A 20000-nucleotide genomic window follows, 5' to 3' on the forward strand; every position below is an offset into this window, starting at 1 on the left:
GAGTGCACTGTAAGAACAGGGAGGGAGATGGATTATCGATGTGAGTAATCTTGTTTACCCCAATTTTTTCTGGCACCAATTTTGAATATTGCTTGCTACATGTATTTGGTTTTAACTTATTCGTCAGTGATTGGTTGAACTTGTTTTATGTTTTGGGGGGGTTATATGGAATTTGCTCATATTTGGTTTGTCTAAAAAAAGAGCATTTGAAATGTAATTTTTTATTTTGTGAAGAACATTGCATTTTTTAGTTCCACCGAAGTGCTTCCAACATCTTAATTTGAAATTTTAATAGAACCTTTGTAGATGTCTACAGTATACATAAATATACATATATATACATAGATATGAGTACTAACTTTTGGGGTTTAGCATTAGGGAGTTTTTTATGGGGGAGAGTTTAGTTTAGGGTTTGCAAAAGAGTGTAATCACTGATGGACTTTTCAGGGCATTTTTGTATTATTATGAAAAGAGCGTTATCGCTGATGCCTTTTCTGGGAATCTTTTCTAGGAGTTTTTTTACGATAGTTTTTTTGGGGGGCGACGGGTTAGTTTGGTTTTAGTATGCAAGAGAGCGAATTACCTCAACTAGGGTACTGCCCGGTAAAACAGAATTTATGCTTACCTGATAAATTACTTTCTCCAACGGTGTGTCCGGTCCACGGCGTCATCCTTATTTGTGGGAATATCTCTTCCCCAACAGGAAATGGCAAAGAGTCCCAGCAAAGCTGGCCATATAGTCCCTCCTAGGCTCCGCCCACCCCAGTCATTCGACCGACGGACAGGAGGAAAAATATAGGAGAAACCATATGGTACCGTGGTGACTGTAGTTAGAGAAAATAATTCATCAGACCTGATTAAAAAAACCAGGGCGGGCCGTGGACCGGACACACCGTTGGAGAAAGTAATTTATCAGGTAAGCATAAATTCTGTTTTCTCCAACATTGGTGTGTCCGGTCCACGGCGTCATCCTTACTTGTGGGAACCAATACCAAAGCTTTAGGACACGGATAAAGGGAGGGAGCAAATCAGCTTACCTAAACGGAAGGCACCACGGCTTGCAAAACCTTTCTCCCAAAAATAGCCTCCGAAGAAGCAAAAGTATCAAATTTGTAAAATTTGGCAAAAGTGTGCAGTGAAGACCAAGTCGCTGCCTTACATATCTGGTCAACCGAAGCCTCGTTCTTGAAGGCCCATGTGGAAGCCACAGCCCTAGTGGAGTGAGCTGTGATTCTTTCAGGAGGCTGTCGTCCGGCAGTCTCATAAGCCAATTGGATGATGCTTTTAAGCCAAAAGGAAAGAGAGGTAGAAGTCGCTTTTTGACCTCTCCTTTTACCAGAATAGACAACAAACAAAGAAGATGTTTGTCTGAAATCTTTTGTAGCCTCTAAATAGAATTTTAGAGCACGGACTACGTCCAAATTGTGTAACAAACGTTCCTTCTTTGAAACTGGATTCGGACATAAAGAAGGTACAACTATCTCCTGGTTAATATTCTTGTTAGAAACAACCTTTGGAAGAAAACCAGGCTTAGTACGCAAAACCACCTTATCTGCATGGAACACCAGATAGAACTACTACGAACAGATTTGAATAAAATCCCATTCCTTGTTCCTTTATTGGAACTGGGTGTATCACTCCCATCTTTAACAGGTCTTCTACACAATGTAAGAACGCCTGTCTCTTTATTTGGTTTAAGGATAAGTGAGACATGTGGAACCTTCCCCTTGGGGGTAGTTCCCTGAATTCCAGAAGATAACCCTGAGAAACTATTTCTAGTGCCCAGGGATCCTGAACATCTCTTGCCCAAGCCTGAGCAAAGAGAAAGAGTCTGCCCCCTACTAGATCCGGTCCCGGATCGGGGGCTACTCCTTCATGCTGTTTTGTTAGCAGCAGCAGGCTTCTTGGCCTGCTTACCCTTGTTCCAGCCTTGCATAGGCTTCCAGGCTGGTTTGGGCTGTGAGGCATTACCCTCTTGCTTAGAGGATGCAGAATTAGAGGCCGGTCCGTTCCTGAAATTGCGAAAGGAACGAAAATTAGACTTATTCTTGGCCTTGAAAGGCCTATCCTGAGGAAGGGCGTGGCCCTTTCCCCCAGTGATGTCTGAGATAATCTCTTTCAATTCAGGTCCAAATAGAGTTTTACCTTTGAAAGGGATGTTAAGCAATTTTGTCTTGGATGATACATCCGCTGACCAAAACTTTAGCCAAAGCGCTCTGCGCGCCACAATTGCAAACCCTGAATTTTTCGCCGCTAATCTAGCTAATTGCAAAGCGGCATCTAAAATAAAAGAGTTAGCCAACTTAAGTGCGTGAACTCTGTCCATAACCTCCTCATATGGAGTCTCTCTACTGAGCGACTTTTCTAGTTCCTCGAACCAGAACCACGCTGCTGTAGTGACAGGAACAATGCACGAAATGGGTTGTAGAAGGTAACCTTGCTGTACAAAAATCTTTTTCAGCAAACCTTCCAATTTTTTATCCATAGGATCTTTGAAAGCACAACTATCCTCGATAGGAATAGTAGTGCGCTTGTTTAGAGTAGAAACTGCCCCCTCGACCTTAGGGACTGTCTGCCATAAGTCCTTTCTGGGGTCGACCATAGGAAATAATTTCTTAAATATAGGGGGGGAACAAAAGGTATGCCGGGCTTCTCCCACTCCATATTCACTATGTCCGCCACCCGCTTGGGTATAGGAAAAGCGTCGGGGTGCACCGGAACCTCTAGAAACTTGTCCATCTTGCATAATTTCTCTGGAATGACCAAGTTGTCACAATCATCCAGAGTAGATAACACCTCCTTAAGCAGTGCGCGGAGATGCTCTAATTTAAATTTAAATGTCACAACATCAGGTTCAGCTTGTTGAGAAATTTTTCCTGAATCTGAAATTTCCCCATCTGACAAAACCTCCCTCATGGCCACTTCAGATTGGTGTGAGGGAATGACAGAACAATTATCATCAGCGCCCTCCTGCTCTTCAGTGTTTAAAACAGAGCAATCGCGCTTTCTCTGATATGCAGGCATTTTGGATAAAATATTTGCTATGGAGTTATCCATTACAGCCGTCAATTGTTGCATTGTAATAAGCATTGGCGCGCTAGATGTACTAGGGGCCTCCTGCATGGGCAAAATTGGTGTAGACACAGTAGGAGATGATGTAGTATCATGTCTACTCCCCTCATTTGAGGAATCATCTTGGACAATTTCATTATCTGTGGCAGTATTGTCCTTACTTTGTTTGGACGCTATGGCACAATTATCACACAATTTTAAATGGGGAGACACATTGGCTTTCATACATATAGAACATAGCTTATCTGAAGGCACAGACATGTTAAACAGGCTTAAACTTGTCAATAAAGCACAAAAAACGTTTTAAAACAAAACCGTTACTGTCTCTTTAAATTTTAAACAGAAACACTTTATTACTGAATATGTGAAAAAGTATGAAGGAGTTATACAAAAATTACCAAAATTTCACCACAGTGTCTTAAAGCATTAAGAGTATTGCACACCAATTTTCAGAGCTTTAACCCTTAAAATAACGGAACCGTTTACAAATGTCGCCTTCTAGGAACTTTTCCAAACACTTTCAGGTCCTCACACATGCATCTGCATGTCTTGCTCTCAAAAAACAACTGCGCAGTAATGGCGCGAAAATGAGGCTCAGCCTACAACTGGGAAGGCCCTTCCTGACTGGAAAAGGTGTCTAACATAGTGCCTGACGTTAAAAAACGTTCCCCAAGTTTATAAGTGTGAATTATCAGCATAAACATGTATAAAATGTCCAAATAAAGCAAACGATTTAGCCCATAAAAGTGTCTACCAGTTTTATAGCCCATAATAAGCCCTTTATTCTGTTTGAGACTAAGAAAATGGCTTACCGGTCCCCATGAGGGGAAATGACAGCCTTCCAGCATTACACAGTCTTGTTAGAAATATGGCTAGTCATACCTTAAGCAGAAAAGTCTGCTAACTGTTTCCCCCAACTGAAGTTACTTCATCTCAACAGTCCTATGTGGAAACAGCAATCGATTTTAGTTACTGTCTGCTAAAATCATCTTCCTCTCACAAACAAAAATCTTCATCCTTTTCTGTTTCAGAGTAAATAGTACATACCAGCACTATTTTAAAATAACAAACACTTGATATAAGAATAAAAAACTACATTTTAAACACCAAAAACTCTTAACCATCTCCGTGGAGATGTTGCCTGTGCAACGGCAAAGAGAATGACTGGGGTGGGCGGAGCCTAGGAGGGACTATATGGCCAGCTTTGCTGGGACTCTTTACCATTTCCTGTTGGGGAAGAGATATTCCCACAAGTAAGGATGACGCCGTGGACCGGACACACCAATGTTGGAGAAATCCCCTTTTCAGGGCAATGTTTAGAGTAGGTTTTAGTGTTAGTTTGGTTTTTTTAGGGGTGGCCTTTTTTTAAGGGGACCTTAGTTTTACTGGCTGGGTTTTTTATTATTTTGTAATGCTAGTGCTTTTTATTTTTTGTAATGGTTGTTTTTTTGTAACTTAGGGGCTCTTAGGGGGTTAGCTGTTAGGAGATTAGAGGGTATTTTCCAATGAAGGTTGTGGTGGTTAGGAGTAAAATAGGTTAGGGGGTAGTTGAGATAATGGTTGTGGTAGTTTAGGGGTTACTAGCATAGGGATTTTATAGGGGTGGGCTATGTGGTGGTTTAGGGGTTAAGTTTGAGCCTATAATGCTATTGAAATCGATTGCATATTGATGCTCAACGCCGCCCATAGAAAATATGGGGAGCATAATAAACGAATTTGCTGTAATTTAAATACGTAAATGTAATATACATTTGAGGGCAAAAAAAAATCGCGATTTTGCAATATCATCTGCGCTCCTCGCACTAATGATAGTGCACCACTTGTAATTTAGCCCTTAATGTGAAACAGGTAAATTATGGTCGAACAAACATATAACTCGAATTCTAGGTTTTGTTAGCAAAGACCCCTCATTGTGTGAGAACTATAGACCCTTTTAATTAACAATGACAGAAAAATATATGCAATGCTTCGAGCCCAAAGACTTGCTTCTTTACTGCCATAAATACTTCAGACTGACCAGGTCGGCTTCACTTTAAACCAACAAGGTCTTGATAACACTAGGAGACTTTTAAATATTTTCCTGGAAGCCCCTATGCTTAACAGACCCTTCTTTGTGATCTCTTTGGACGCCAAGAAAGTGTTTGATCGAATAAAGTGGGATTATAATCTGGGAAACAATGAAAGCCTTTGGCATCCCTGATGACTGGGTTAGAGCAGTTAAGGCACTATATTCTATTCCATCTCCTACAGTTAGAGGACTGAAGTATGGCTCCTCAATATTTTCTATAACCAACTGAACCAGACAAGGGTGTCCTTTGTCGCCTCTTTGTTGCACTGGTAATTGAACCCTTAGCAAAGAACATTCGAAGGGACTATATAATATAGATGGAATTTCACTTTTTGGTACCACCCAAAAAATAGTGTTTTTTGCAGATGATATTACGATCTTCACCGCACATCCTCAATCAACTATCCCACAAATCTGTCAGTCACTTTAACTAATTTTAGCAAATTCTACTAGCACAAATTAATCTATGTGAAAAATTAGATATTTACCTGGGGATTTACACACAAAAAAGAACTTCTTTGGAATACATTTCAGTTCAAATGGTCCTCTAAATAAGCGTTTCTCAACAGTAGTCTTCAACTACCCCAACAGTTTAGGTTTTCATTATAGCTGAACTAGAGCACAGGTGAAATAATCAGCCGAAGGGTGAGAGCAGGTTAGTATTCATGGTTACTGATCCGCTGATTATTTCACCTGTGCTCTAATTCAGCTATAATGAAAACCTGGACTGTTGGAGGTACCGTGGTTGAGATACACTATTCTAAGGGGCCGATTTATCAAGGGCCAAACCCGAGCCCCTGATGACCCTGTTTCCATGCGAGCCTTCAGGCTCACCGGAAATAGCAGTTATGAAGCAGTGGTCTTAAGACCGCTGCTCTTTAACTGATCTGCCGCCTCTGAGGTTGCGGACATCAATCCGCCCGATCCTATACGATCGACCGATTGGCCGCAAATCTGCAGGGGGCAGCATTGCACAAACAGTTCACTAGACAATGATAATTTGGCCCCTTTATCCTTTAAACATCTTGGTTAAGTTCTATCAAACAATATTAATAAAGTTATTACTGACAATTATCTGCCTTCAACAGAAGTAGGACTTTAATTCAATCTCATAGCTAGGAAGAAAATACTTCCTTCGATGTTTATCCTTTAGACTCCACAAATAACTATTAATAAAGTTCCAAAGTCTGTTTTCTAGGTACATTTGGCATGGTAGACACCCACTTGTATCTTACAAAATTTTGCAGTTCCCTCACGATGTTGGGGGTGTGACTTCTCTTAGCAAACACAGATATTATGAGACAGCCTTACTCACACAAATTTCTCAGATGGCTGTACTAGACCAGGCAAGTAGGTGAAGTGAACTAGCGCAGGCATCTCTTCCAAATGTCATATCTCTTGCTGATTTAATCTGGATCCCCCCACATTGTCGCAGGGAGCTCAAGATTGATAATTATTATTATCATTTATTTGTATAGTGCCACAAAATTCCATATCATTATGGAGTGTCTTAAACATTGGGACTCCATTTGATATAACAACCCCTAGAAGCTCCACCCATGTTATTTATACATTCTGTCTCTGAATTATTATTGGGCATCCCAAATTCCAATCCCAGACTCTGGGAAGAACTAGGAATTCACACCTTTGAGGACCTCAGTAGACAAGGAAGATTAATCTCTGACCAGATACCCCCCCCCCCCCCCCCCCCCCCCACAATCACACACATAAGTGCCTACAATTCAAGTATATAATACTTAAAAGTTTATTACACAGTTGTTGTTTTTTCCATACAATCACTAGGTGAAAAACCATTTGTGAACAAAAATGGAAGGAGGGAGGCAAATTGTATAGATCATTGTCTATTTATTATAATCTTGTGGAGGGAGCTTGACCATCTGGGAAATCTACTTCAGTAATCATGATGTTGGAACAAATAGTAAACATTGAACTGTCTACCACTAACAGTAAGGAAGAAAACTATTGCCCTTACTACAATAAGCTATACACTGTGTTACAATATATGAAACTTATTACAAGGTCCTTACTCAGTATTATTTAACTCGTACTAAACTGCATACGTTTTCTCCTAACTTCTCAACTATTTGTTGGCAGGGGTGTAATACCAGAGGAGACTTCATGCATATTTGGTGTTCTTGTCCATATTTTACTTTGTTATGGCAAGTTTGTTTACAAATACTTACTAAGCTACACATACATTTATCTTACAGCCCTGAGGCAGAGCTTTAATGTTTTTCTAGATGTCAAGTTAGCGATTGCTAGATCTTGGCAGAAAAAGACCAAGTTAAAGAAATTCTAATCTACATTCACTCTATGAAAATGTACTCTTTGCAATTATTGAATCCTGTTACTTTATTTGAGCAAATATGGGAGGACTGGGGCCAAGAATGTACCTTTAGATAATGTAGAACACCATTAAGAAAAGGGTGTTGGGGGTTGTAATGGTGAGATAGAATGGGAGATTTCTTGTTTTCTGTGTAAAATTGTGGGAGAGTGCCTGGGTGTGCCTAAGTGCCTGTAAGGGTTTGTAAAGCTGGGAGAGTGCCTGTAAGGGTTTGTAAAGCTGGGAGAGTGACTCGAGGGAGTTTGTAAGACAAGGAGAGTACCTGGCAATCTGCATAAGAGAGAGAGAGCATGTGGGAGAGCTTATAAGGATAGAAGATTTCTTGTATATTTGAAGATTTAGATATTTAGAGAATGAAACAACATATGCAGTTCAGACTTAAAAGTATCACAATAAAGTGGGGCCATCCAGCTTCTGAATGACTCACCTCAATATTCAGGCAGGGACTTCCAGGGATTCTGGCTATTATGGTTCTTTCTACTGATTTACATTAAAGTAAAACAGGGGCTCTATAGAAAAAAAAAACATATAAATGACTAATATAATACATAGTTATGAATCCTTGCCCATGGGAATTTAAGACTTATTGGATTCATTACTCTGGAGACTCCAGCAGTGTGGCTGAAGCTTTTTTTAAAGAGTTGGAAAAGGCATACCATGCTGCCTTACCACCTCCAGAAAGCAGCCAACACTACCTTATAAAAATGGGGAAATGGACATTCCATATTTCATAGGTTCTTATTCTCTGGCTGTAAAGGCGTTATTCATCTTAACATAATATTTGTTTTTTAAAACCTTATATCTCTGAATAATATAATCAATTAAGTTGCCTTGCTATGAGTTCAATTTAGACAGTTTTTAAAAGTTATGAGTTGGCAGATTCAGTGAGGAGGGAATGAGGGATTTTTTACAGCATTTTTTATTATTTATTTCTGATAGCAGCGGGGTATCTTATGTAAATATCACTGTGGTAACATTCATAGTAATGCATTTAAATATTCACTGTTGCTGTTAAATTTTGCTATCTTTTTAAGTGTTACCTGGTTAAGGTTAATATGATGCCACTAGGAGAGCAGCATTATGAACATGCAACAAAAAAAGCTATGATGTTTTTTAAACTTATATTGTGGCATTTTGATCATGAGACTAACTTCTTTACACATAAAATAACTATACAGGCACTGAAATGAGTCTGCCTTACCAATAGAATACCCCCTCTTCATGTATGGAATCCTACAGCTACTGTTTATTAAGTTAAGGTCTTTAATCTGAAAACATGTTTTGTTTTTGTTTTTTAAAACAAAGAAATATATTTGCAACAATGTATTTTAAAATAAATTAATGTAATATTCATCAGTAAGGATACACGTTAAATATGTTACATACTTCATTGATCTTTGATGAGATGCCTCAATTTATTGGGGTATCAACTAATTGAGAAAGCTGTGAAAGCAGGAGGGGGTCATAGAAGGTTTGATGCTGTGACCTGAGACTTTGGAAAGGAAATGAGGTAAGCATGGCTTAGAGGAATTAATGCTAAAAACAGTCACTCTTTGCAATTATCTGACCCAGTTTCATTAGCTCACAGGAGATAAATAGGCCAAGCACAAATACGCAGATTATGTGGGTTATGGTGGTCCACAGTATCAGGGGAAAAAACAGGGAACTCAGTCCATTGGTATATCCCAGAGATCTACTAAACACTAAGTACAGAAATTACACAGATTAGAAATCCAGCAGTTCTAGTATATTCATAATCTACTTAATTATACCATGTAGTTGATATATTGCAGTTATGTATCTGGTACAAAACCTAAAAAGAGGGGGGCACACAAGGAGTAAGCAAACTTACTATAAAACTCATGCTTAAATCTTTTAATTATTAATACTTCCAAAATGATAAATTATAAAAGATGCTGAGTACTATTCACATATGGAACGGGTTAATAGACCAGGAATTTATGTTAATATGCAGCATTACATTTAAAATAATGAATTTATTGTAACATATCTACAATGGGATAAAAATCACAGCAGGATACTCGATTCAATTACTGTTTGGCAACACTTCCAAATTAGCATCAGCAACCTGTAAAAAAAATGAATAAATATTATTCACACATATTTAGGGACAATTAATTCTACAGCTAAACAAAAGCACCAAATGTATGTAATCTATAATTCTTCATATTATATAGTGTATTTAGTTGGGAAAAAAACACACAAAAAACAGATATGTCATTAGAAGACAGTATATAAGTAAAGCAAAATATGAAAACTCTTTTAGGGAGGCCTAAAATGACCTGACTTTTAAATTCAGCAATGGGTAGAATTTATGTTTTACAAAAAAAAAATACATTTGTCTTTTTCCATTCTACGTGATTTAAACTTGAAATCTGTAAAATAAATGTTTTCTTATTACAGCATGAAAATACAGAAAAGAAATATATAAAGAGTAATGTAAAAATACACATTTTGTGTAGTTTTTATAAAAGTCCAACTACCTGGTACAAAAAGGTAGAAAACTTGGTGGTATGAGTACTGATTTTATTTTTTCTGAATTATGTTTCATGTCTGCAGTAATATATAATCAAGGTCATGGGTTACATTCTAATAGTAAGAAGCACATGCAAACACTGCAGTTCTCAGAGTTCTCCAGCTCTGGATCCCGGAGGTGTTAAGTTTAGGACAAGCATATACCTCCCTCTAGTCCGGGAGTGCCGTAGCAGTGCCGGATTAGACTGCTCCACACTCAATGAACACCAGACAAAGCCGACAAAACTCAGTGTGTCCATAAAAAGTAGCAAAAGCATTTATTGGCACAACGTTAAAAACATCAGACAGAAATAGCAAAGGCAGCGAGAGTCTTATACGTTTTGCACACCCAAGAGGCGCTTATCAAGGATGGATTGGCCTACCAGGATACCAGAAGATTTCCAGGTGGGCTGCAGCAACTGGGGCTGGAAAGCTACTTTTTAAATGGGGTGTGCAAATTCTACTGGCTCAATGAAAAATAGAGCTGGTCTCCAAATTTTCCAGGGCTGCTCTTTATTCCCAGTCCAGCCCTGGTGCTTATTCACACGCTAGATGCTAGATGGAAATGCAGTCAGGAAGAAAAAAAAGGTAATAGGAAATTACTTCCCATTCCCAGGTAGTCAGGCCTGCGATATTCAGGGCCATCAACACAAGAACCCTCATTTTAATCAATTAAGAGTTTACAGTGGGAGCACTTATTTCAAACCATTAAAAGTATTTTATTGGCTTAGTTAAATCATCATTTACCAGAGCATTTTATTCTCTTACACTCCTACACAGAAAACCTAAATGAAAGAATAATACAAGTAAAATTTTTATAAATTATGAAGCTCACTTAAAAGAAAATTAGCCTTGTAGCAATGTCCGAAAACAATGATGGTGCAGGTCTTGTAGTTGCATTCTTTCACAATGAATAGAATGAGCTCATTATCCATGTTGAAAATAGCAGCATGTTTGCTTGCATGGGAAATAATTGTGTCAACGCAACCTGGTGATAAGAAAAACATAGTTAGTCATAAAGAATATTAACTACATCTTCTGTTGATGTAAATCTATAATTACTGAAATATTCAGGATGCCCGAGATCGCCATTAAGCTAATATGTTACTTTTGCTACCACTTTGGATTACATTCTATGTTGGCCCTCTACAAATTACTGATAATAGTAATGAAAATAACTTTACAGATTGTTTTGAGATACATCAATATGGTCTGATATCTATTTAAGCACTATTTTCTGTATTTATTGAATGCCTTCAAACATCACTAAGTTGTCAGATGATTAAATATATATAAAGGGTCACTAAACACGTCTTGCTTTTGTGTGAAAATTGTGCTTTGTCTTAAAGTTTTCTAAGGGGCTAAAGTGTAACATAGGTTTCCAAACTGCTTCAAACTGCAGAAACCCGCTAATTGATTTGAAGGTTACAGAATTAGCAATATGGGCACCATTATAACACAAAACACAACTTGTTTAATGTCCTTTTAACCCCTTAACGACCAAGGACGTACGCCACACGTCCTCAAAAAAAATACAGTTAATGACCGAGGACGTGTGGCGTACGGCCTTGGTCTGGAAAGCAGCTGGAAGCAATCCTGCTCGCTTCCAGTTGCTTTCCGGTTATTGCAGTGATGCCTCGATATCGAGGCATCCTGCAATAACCTTTTTTAGCAATCCGGTGTAGAGAGAGCCACTCTGTGGCCCTCTCTGCACCGGACATCACCGGCTAAATCTGTTGGTGGGTGGGAGCCGGTTCGGGAGGCGGCCATCGATGGCCCTGATGATGTGGAGGGGGGCGGGATCGTGGGCGGGGGTGATCGGAGGTGCGCACGGACGCGCGCGTGCATGGTAGGGCGGGGGCGGGGCGGGCGCATGCACGGGGAGGGAGCGGGTGGGATCCGCTACACTACAGAAAACTTATGTATTAAAAGTTTTGAAAAGTAGCAATATATATAAAAATGCATTAGTCAGGGGGTGGGGGAAGCTACACTACAGAAAAAGAACATCATAATAAAAAAAAAAACAATTTCTCTTGCAAACAGCTGCCAGTACCCAAGATGGCCCCCAATAAGGCAGAGGGGGAGGGTTAGAGAGCTGTTTTGGGGGATCCTACAAAGTAGCATATGTAAATATGCTAAAAAATGTATTTAAAAAAAAAAAAACTTTTATTTTAGTACTGGCAGATTTTCTGTCAGTACTTAAGATGGCGGGGACAATTGTGGTGTGGGGGAGGGAAGAGAGCTGTTTGGGAGGGATCAGGGGGTCTGATGTGTCAGGTGGGAGGCTGATCTCTACACTAAAGATTGAAGCCAATCAGATTCAAGTTCAATCCGATTGGCTGAACCAATCAGCCAATCGGATTGAACTTGAATCTGATTGGCTGATTCAATCAGCCAATCAGATTTTTCTACCTTAATTCCGATTGGCTGATAGAATCCTATCAGCCAATCGGAATTCGACGGACGCCATCTTGGATGACGTCATTTAAAGGAACCTTATTCGTCGGGAAGTCGTCATGCCGGATGGATGCTCCGCGGCGGAGGAGCGAAGAAAGAAGATTGAAGATGCCGATTTGCTTGAAGACATCGCCAATGGAAGAAGACTCTCTGCCGCTTGCTTCAAGACATCGCCCGGATGGAAGAAGACTTCACTGCCGCTTGCTGGAAGACATCGCCCGGATCGGATGAGGAGTTCGGCCCGGCTGGGTGAATACAAGGTAGGGAGATCTTCAGGGGGGTAGTGTTAGGTTTATTTAAGGGGGGTTTGGGTTAGATTAGGGGTATGTGGGTGGTGGGTTGTAATGTTGGGGGGTGGTATTGTGGTTTTTTTGCAGGCAAAAGAGCAGTTTTCTTTGGAGCATGCCCCCACAAAAGGCCCTTTTAAGGGCTGGTAAGGTAAAAGAGCTTTGAACTTTTTTTTAATTTAGAATAGGGTAGGGAATTTTTTTATTTTGGGGGGCTTTATTATTTTATTAGGGGGCTTAGAATAGGTGTAATTAGCTTAAAAATCTTGTAATCTTTTTTTTATTTTTTTGTTATTTAGTTTAGTTTATTTAATTGTATTTTTGGATAGATATTTGAAGTTTATTTAATTTATTGATAGTGTAGGTGTATTTGTAACTTAGGTTAGGATTTATTTTACAGGTAATTGGGTAATTATTTTAACTAGGTAGCTATTAAATAGTTAATAACTATTTAATAGCTATTATACCTAGTTAAAATAATTAACAATTTACCTGTAAAATAAATATAAACCCTAACATAGCTATAATGTAATTATTAATTATATTGTAGCTATCTTAAGATTTATTTTATAGGTAAGTATTTAGATTTAAATAGGAATATTTTAATTAATAATATTAGATTTATTTTAATAAGAGTTTAGTTAGGGATGTTAGAGTTAGATAGGGTTATTATACTTTATATATATATATATAATATAATAACAATATTAACTATATTAACCCTAATATAATTAGGGTTAATATAGTTAATATATATAATATAATAACTATATTAACTATATTAACCCTAATATAATTAGGGTTAATATAGTTAATATAGCTGGCGGCGGTGTAGGGGGATTAGATTAGGGGTTAATAATTTTACAATAGATAGCGGCGGGGTAGGGGCTCACTTTAGGGGGTAGGTAAGGTAGATGGCGGCTGTGTTAGGGGCTCACTTTAGGGGGGTTATAGATTTAATATAGCTGGCGGCGGTTTAGGGGTTAATAATTGTATTAGGTTGCGGCGGGCTCCGGGAGCGGCGGTTTAGGTTTTAATACATATTTTATTATTAGGATAGTGAGGGGGGATAGCGGATATAGGGTTAGACGTGTCGGGCTATGTTAGGGAGGCGTGTTAGACTTGTCGGGCTATGTTAGGGAGGCGTGTTAGACAGTGCGGGTGATTTAGACTTTAGTCAGGTTTTGTAGGCGCCGGCAGTTTCTAACGTGCCGTAAGTCACTGGCGACGCCAGAAATTTGTACTTGCGTAGATTTCTGGACATCGCTGGTTTATCAGACTTACGGCACTTAGATTGCAATCCCATATGTGGTGGTGTCCTGTTCAGTGTGAAACCAAGTGCTCTGCTAAGTTTTTCCAGCTGCTTCCTATGGAATTTAAGCACAGCACTTGTGACATTTGGTGAAAATCTGTACTGGGTGGTTTTTGGTGAAAGTGTTTGTTGGCCATTTTTTTATTTTATTTTTTTAACCCCTTAGTGACCAGAGCACTTTTCCATTTTCTGTCCGTTTGGGACCAAGGCTATTTTTACATTTCTGCAGTGTTTGTGTTTAGCTGTAATTTTCCTCTTACTCATTTACTGTACCCACACATATTATATACTGTTTTTCTCGCCATTAAATGGACTTTCTAAAGATACCATTATTTTCATCATATCTTATAATTTACTATAAAAAAAATATAAAATATGAGGAAAAAATGGAAAAAAACACACTTTTTCTAACTTTGACCCCCAAAATCTGTTACACATCTGCAACCACCAAAAAACACTCATGCTAAATAGTTTCCAAATTTTGTCCTGAGTTTAGAAATACCCAATGTTTACATGTTCTTTGCTTTTTTTTGCAAGTTATAGGGCAATAAATACAAGAAGCACTTTGCTATTTCCAAACCACTTTTTTTCAAACTTAGCGCTAGTTACATTGGAACACTGATATCTTCCAGGAATCCCTGAATATCCCTTGACATGTATATATTTTTTTTTAGAAGACATCCCAAAGTATTGATCTAGGCCCATTTTGGTATATTTCATGCCACCATTTCACCGCCAAATGCGATCAAATAAAAAAAATTGTTCACTTTTTCACACATTTTGTTACAAACTTTAGGTTTCTCACTGAATTTATTTACAAACAGCTCGTGCAATTATGGCACAAATGGTTGTAAATGCTTCTCTGCAATCCCCCTTTTTCATAAATAGCAGACATATATGGATTTGGTGTTGCTTTTTGGTAATTAGAAGGCCGCTAAATGCCACTGCGCACCACACGTGTATTATGCCCAGCAATGAAGGGGTTAATTAGGGAGCATGTAGGGAGCTTGTAGGGTTAATTTTAGCTTTATTGTAGTGTAGTAGACAACCCTAAGTATTGATCTAGGCCCATTTTGGTATATTTCATGTCACCATTTCAACGCCAAATGCGATTAAATAAAAAAAAAAGTAAACTTTTTCACAATTTTAGGTTTCTCACTGAAATCATTTACAAACAGCTTGTGCAATTATGGCACAAATGGTTGTAAATGCTTCTCTGGGATCCCCTTTGTTGAGAAATAGCAGACATATATGGCTTTGGCGTTGCTTTTTGGTAATTAGAAGGCCGCTAAATGCCGCTGCGCATCACACGTGTATTATGGCTAGCAGTGAAGGGGTTAATTAGGTAGCATGTAGGGAGCTTGCAGGGTTAATTTTAGCTTTAGTGTAGAGATCAGCCTCCCACCTGACACATTACACCCCCTGATCCCTCCCAAACAGCTCTCTTCCCTCCCCCACCCCACAATTGTCCCCGCCATGTTAAGTACTGGCAGAAAGTCTGCCAGTACTAAAAAAAAAAGCTATCCTTGATAAAACATAAATAAAAAAAATGCATATTTACATATGCTGCTCTGGAGGATCCCCCCTTAGCCCCCAACCTCCCTGATACCCCCCAAACAGCTCTTTACCCATCCCCCTCTAACTTATTAGTAGCCATCTTTGGTACTGGCAGCTGTCTGCCAGTACCCAGTTTATAGTTAAACCTTGTTTTATTATTATTTTAAAATAGTTTTCTGTAGTGTAGCTTGCCCCCCCCCAAAAGACCAACCCACCACCCCTCCCAGATCTCTTAGATCGATATAAATATATATATTTTTGGCAATCACTGCCACTTTTCCCCCATACATGTTCTGTAGTGTAGCGGTTCCCACCCGCTTCCTACCCCCCCCCGCGCGCGCGCACCCGGCGTTCCCGCCCACGATCCCGCCCCCCGCCACATCATACGGCCCATCGATGGCCGCCCACCCGCCTCCCAGACTGGCTCCCACCCACCAACGAAACCGGCCATCGATGTCCGGTACAGAGAGGGCCACAGAGTGGCTCTCTCTGCATCGGATGGCCAAGGGGGGTTATTGCAGGATGCCTCGATGTTGAGGCATCACTGCAATAACCGGAAAGCAGCTGGAAGCGAGCAGGATCGCTTCCAGCTGCTTTCCAGACCAAGGACGTACGCCACACGTCCTCGGTCATTAAGTGTATTTTTTTAGAGGACGTGTGGCGTACGTCCTTGGTCGTTAAGGGGTTAAAGGAACAGGAAATCCAAAAATTTTCTTTCATGATTCAGATAGAGAATACAATTTTAAATAACTTCCCATTTTACTTCTATTATCAAATTTGCTTCGCTCTCTTGTTATTCTTTGTTGAAGCGATTTCTAGATAGTTAGCATGCATATGTCTGGGGCACTATTTGACAGGAAATAGTGCTGCCATCTAGTGCTCTTGCTAATGTATAACATTGTTGCAAAACTGATGCCATATAGTGCTGCAGACATGCACACTCCTCAACATACCTTCCTGCTTCTCAACAAAGGATAACAAGTAAACAAAGACAATTTAAAAAGTTAAATTGTTTAAAATGGTATGTTCTATCTGATTCATGAAAGAAAAATTCAATAGAGTGTGCAGAAGAAAAAACCCAACACTTATCACTCAGGCGCTAACAGTAGTTATTTCATATTCCAATGTTCTTCATATATTTTAATTATTAAATCTATATTACTATAGATATATATACACCTATATATCTATTCCTATAGATATATAGGTATAGATATATATTTTACAGTAACAGTATCATATATAAATAGAAGTATAATTTTAATAATACAATTACATTTTTTAATGTAAAGAACATTAGAATGTAAAATATGCATAACGCGCTTCAGGTTTCTCACTTTAGGTCTAATGAGGTGTTGGGTTAACGCACATGTAGAATTAGTTACAGTATTTTATGGCGTGTTATTAAAATAAATAATACGAAATATTAAAAAATAACAATCAATAATTCTAGTTAGTGTAAGATATATATATATATATATATATATATATATATATATATATATATATATATATTTAAATCAATGTAAATATTTGCATAGGAAATTAGCACATCTAGGCAAGTATCCCCACTTGCTTTTCCCCAGAAAGTGGGGATACTTGCCTAGATGTGCTAATTTCCTATGTAAATATTTACATTGATTTAATTTTGAGACATTTTAATTTCAGTTTTTTATCTCCCCCATATATATATATATATATATATATTCTATGGAATATTTAGAATTTTTCAGTACATAAATAATAATTAATTACATTAATTAGTAATATTTTACAAAATGTTATATTTAGTAAATACATAACGCACCTTATGATAACTCATGTTGGGTAAGCGCACATGAAGAATTAGTGTACTCTTGTCGGGTTAGCGCACATAAACTTCTATAACATCCCTTAGCTCATCTGTTTCTGATGTTTCTATGTTTATCTCTTCTTGATCTTTGTCTGGGCTGTTTTCTGTTGTTGGTTGGCTTGTGTTGTCAATGTGAGATTCTTCATGGGTGCTAATTTGTGTCTTTAACTGAGGCATTTAATGTCCGATGCCTTTCAGATGCCTCCTATTTCTTCTCAGACCCTGTACCACCTCATATGATTTGACTCCTACAGGTGCTTGTTTGCTTTACACCACTCTGTTACCTTGTTTGTTGGAGGCTGTACCCACACCTGTTCACCGACACTTAGAGGCTGCAGTTCTTTGGCTACCCTGTTGTACTGAGCAGCCTTGTCAGGGTTTTTTCCCTGTTTTGTTTGCCATGTGCTGCTGGCAGCCATTTTACTCACCTCTCTTGCTGACTCTGGTGCATACTGTGTGATGATGCTCATTTCCTGCACTTCCTTTTATGGCCAGACTGGTATACATTATACGTTTGAGACAGGATGCAGTCTCAGAATTATGATGTCATCACTTATTATTTAATTGGCCTCTGTTCAGTATGCTTTTCCCTTGCATTGTCTCAGACCTGTTTGTGAGAGCTCCTGTGTATTACCTGGCTGTCTGACGTCCCTCCTGGTTCCTGATCCCTGGCTTGTTCCTGACTCTGCTGTTCTCCTTGTTCCTGATTCCGGTTCATCTGACTACTCGCTTTGGCTCCTGACTAGGCTCGTCTGAATACCAGTTTTGATTCCTGGCTTGTTATTTGACATGTGGACTTTTTATTATTTTTTGCTATTAATAAAGGTGCGATTATTTTTGCACTTCTCATCTCAGTCTGATTCCTGGCACCCTGACAAGCCTGCAGTAAACGTTGCTTCCTTCACAGGTTTTGGTGCCTTCATTTAATCTCTTAATGGTGTAGTAGTAAATTCCCTCTCATTGGGAGTAATGGTTTGGTTCTTCTACTCATCAGTCTATGAGCAGGACTACACTCTAGACCTTGCATTGGTGTGTTGCTAATATCTAACAATGCCAGGTAGAGATAATTTCCTGATGACAAGGCCTCTTGCAGAAGTATCTTAGCCGTCTTTACTGCTGACTCTACTTCTACTTTCCCATTGCTCTGAGGGTATTCAGGTGAAGAGGTAACCAGGTTACACTCACATTCTTTACTAAAGTCTTTAAACACTGTTGATATAATCTGGGGTCCATTATCTGAACATGCAGTGTCTGGGATTTCATATCAGGCAAAGTGGGCCTTTAACTTTCTTATGACTGTGGAAGATTTTGTATTCTTAAGATGATCCATCTCCCATTAGTAAAAGTCATAATCCACTGTTATTAAATATTCCTTGCCATGAAATGCAAACAAATCTCTCCCAATCTTTTCCCAAGTTTGGATTTCATGTGGCATACATTTTTCCTTCTGTTGTTTACTATAAAATGAACGGCATATGTCCTATTGGTTGATATATTCTTTTAACTGCACAAGTAAACACTCTGGCCAGTAAACACTCTGCTTGGTACATCGTAAACACCCTTCCATGCATAAATGTGAAAAATGTATTTGTGACATAATATCCACTCTGAGATCTGATGGAATAACTACCTGCCTTCATTCAAATAAAAACCATCTTGTACACTAAGTTGATCACATATTTAATAAAAATAGCAAAATGGAGTACATTTTCCTTTGCATTAAGCAATCCCCTTAACACAATTTGCCACACTGCTTGTAATATCTTTATCTGTACTTTGTTTTATGGCAATAAGTCTTCTGTTTAAGATTAGTAGATTTTGGAGCATGTTTATAATTCCAATCTGGTGCTCCACACACCCCTCTATGGAACCTTCTCGTATTTAAGTCCAACTTAATGTGTCTGCCACTGCCAGAGATTTCCTTGGGCAGTATCTAATACATGCATCATACATTTGAAGTCATAACACCATACGCTGAAGATGTCTCGGTGCTTTAAGCAAGGGTTTCATCATAATGCTTTCAAGTGGCTTATGGTCAGATTGTACAGCTATTCTCTGTGAATTGGTGGCCTTTTTTAATTTCAAAGAGGACTGTTAATAGTTTGTTCTCTGCTCTGTCTCTATCATTTCTATGTTTGTAAAAGCTATTGGTTGTTTTCCTTGCATAAGCACCTTTCTCACATGCATCACATTGTAGTTTCAATAATTCTTCTGGGTTATAATACTTAAGTACAGGTGCACTGACTATTTTTTACTTTTTTTAAGCGCCTCTTCATGCACCTTAGGTCACTCCACACTGCATCCTTCTGGGTTAGTTCGCAAAGTGGTACACGACATGATAGTTGACATCCGTAAAAATTTCTGGACTCCTTTAACATATGTGGGTTTGGAAATTTCTCTAATGGATTTTACTTTGCTTGGGTTTCCTTAAAGTCTCTTGGCAGAAAAAAGTGACCAACATTTGGCACTTCTGTTTTCCTTAGCTGGATTTTCTC

This window comes from Bombina bombina, chromosome 3 (assembly GCF_027579735.1).
Source record: "Bombina bombina isolate aBomBom1 chromosome 3, aBomBom1.pri, whole genome shotgun sequence".
In the NCBI taxonomy this organism is placed as follows: Eukaryota; Metazoa; Chordata; class Amphibia; order Anura; family Bombinatoridae; genus Bombina; species Bombina bombina.